Raw genomic sequence first — 2,225 nt, 5'->3', positions numbered from 1 at the left:
ATGAAGTGGATGAGCTACCCTTGCTGTCAGTATAAACCCGGCTGGCGGGAGGGTGAGCGGACACACAGGGGGGCGGCCGGGCCGGGCCGGGCCCCGGGAGCTCGCGCGGAATGCTGCACTGCACCGCCCCGCTCCTGACCGCGCCACGACCGCCCCAGCCCGCCCTCGGCCCGCCCCTGGCTCTCGTTGGCCTCTGGGGTCATCCAGAATGTGCGCCCGTCATTCGCCCGTCCGTTACGAACCTCCAGCCCGCCCTCGGCCCGCCGGTGCTGAGGGTGAGCTGGCCCCTGCTAAGAACGTTAAAAACCACAACGAACAAAACCACCAGAAGAAAGTAAACAATAAAACGAGACGAGGTAATTTTGTATTCAATATTCCGCAAGTAAAGGGAGGAAAGGAGGAGCATGTCGGCAAATTCATCCCCGCTATCCCACCCACACACTGAAACGGAGAAAAAGACGAAAGAGTGCATACATGGGGAAAATGAAAGGTGCACTTGTTGATACTATACGGGAAGCAGAAGGCAGATACACTGCTAGAAATCTGAAAATTTAATTATAGAGTATAGAACTAAAACACTAAAACACAAACACGAAACATAAAACACAAAACAAAGGCGGGGAGGAGTGCGGGCGCCTTTCCACCTTCCGTTTTTGTTCTTCTACTTCCGCTCAGCGCTCTAGACCAATACCCTATTATGAACTACATTGGTGATGGGCCCTCATTTAGATCATTTTTACTTTTTTTTCTGGTCCGATAAATTTACTGGCTTAACAAATAAATAAAAACAGTATATTCTTTTCTCAATGCTCCCCATTCCTGTGAAAAATATTTTCGTAAGTTTACAACGAATTTTGCATTTCCAATTTACAGTATATGTCGTAAATTTACGACTGCTCATTCTTGCCCGTAAATACACACTCGACTTGATAAAGTTGAAGAACTGTTCCCCAATTTGTCCAAATTTTGGAACAAAATTATCCCTTGAGAGTACAATTTTTAGTTTTACTACACAGGCAGTACCGAAAAATTTTCCTGCTGTAAGCCTTAAAATAATTCCTTACAGTGCAGCTTTTGCCCCGACCGGGCCGCGGCGGCCGCGGGCGGGCGGGACGGGAGCAGGACGGGCCAACTACACTCTGCCATACGCGGTTGCTAGGCGCGCGCCAACGGACAGAGCTTGGCAGCTTCGGTCAACATGGGACCGGTTCCCGAAACCTCCTCCTCCTCCTCCTCCCTAGGGGCGGACGGGGCAGGGCTGCTGCTGCGGTCCGAGAAAACGATCACATCGGGATCGGGCCAGTCAGGCCGAGCAAAAATGTGGTGCCGTGCCGCCGGGAATACAAGCGACGAGCACACTGCCAAGGACCGGGAGGCAGGCCCCCGCCACTGCCGACAACGGACAACTGGAATTGATTTTCCCGAGGATTTTCCTCTCGCGGAGACAGGCGGGGCGGGCGGTATACGCGCAGGGCCACTTTGTTTTTGTTGCGGCCGCCGCAGCCGCCGGACTCGCGACGGGTACGGCTGACGCCGCTTGCGCCCGCTCGGCAGCGTCGCGGTACAGAGCAAACTCGAATGAAAAGACGTATGGTGCGGTGCACGAAACAAACACTGACCATCGGTGCCTCTAATCAAAGTAAAGAGGAACTGTCAAAAATATGAAGTCTTTGAATTTCCGTTTTACATAATATTTGTTAATTTACGGCAGCCTGTCGTCAGTGCATCTATACCACGCAGATAAATAGTACTTGCAATTTTCAAATTACAAACTGTAACTGTGAAACACATATCATCCAAATTTTAATTCCCTATAACTTTGAGTATTTTTCAAAGTGTGGGTTGGGTTTCGAGAGAACTCTATGTATCTTACTGTGCCGGTCGCCCCGTGCTCAACACGGCCCAACCATACACGATGAGTTATTTTGTTTCCGGCCAAGAAGAGGAGAACATCGAACAGCTTCTTCCAAAGCCATTCACTTCCTCCGTACGTGACGCTCGCTCTGATGCGATGGGCGGCGGCCCCTCCTCGCCCCCCGCCACGGCGGCGCTGCAGCCGCCAGGCAGCCGCCACGGGCCATACAGCGGGGCCAGGCGGAAAACATACACATGTGAGGGAAAAAGAATGAATATTCCCCGGCACAGCGCAGCGGCAAGAGCACCCCCGCGGGGCCCGCGCAGCCCGCGCAGCCTGCGCGCACAGCCATCCATCGGGATGCGGGGCC

This window comes from Frankliniella occidentalis, unplaced genomic scaffold, assembly GCF_000697945.3.
Source record: "Frankliniella occidentalis isolate FOCC.00 unplaced genomic scaffold, Focc_3.1 Scaffold14, whole genome shotgun sequence".
In the NCBI taxonomy this organism is placed as follows: Eukaryota; Metazoa; Arthropoda; class Insecta; order Thysanoptera; family Thripidae; genus Frankliniella; species Frankliniella occidentalis.
Note: the sequence above shows the minus strand (reverse complement) of the source record.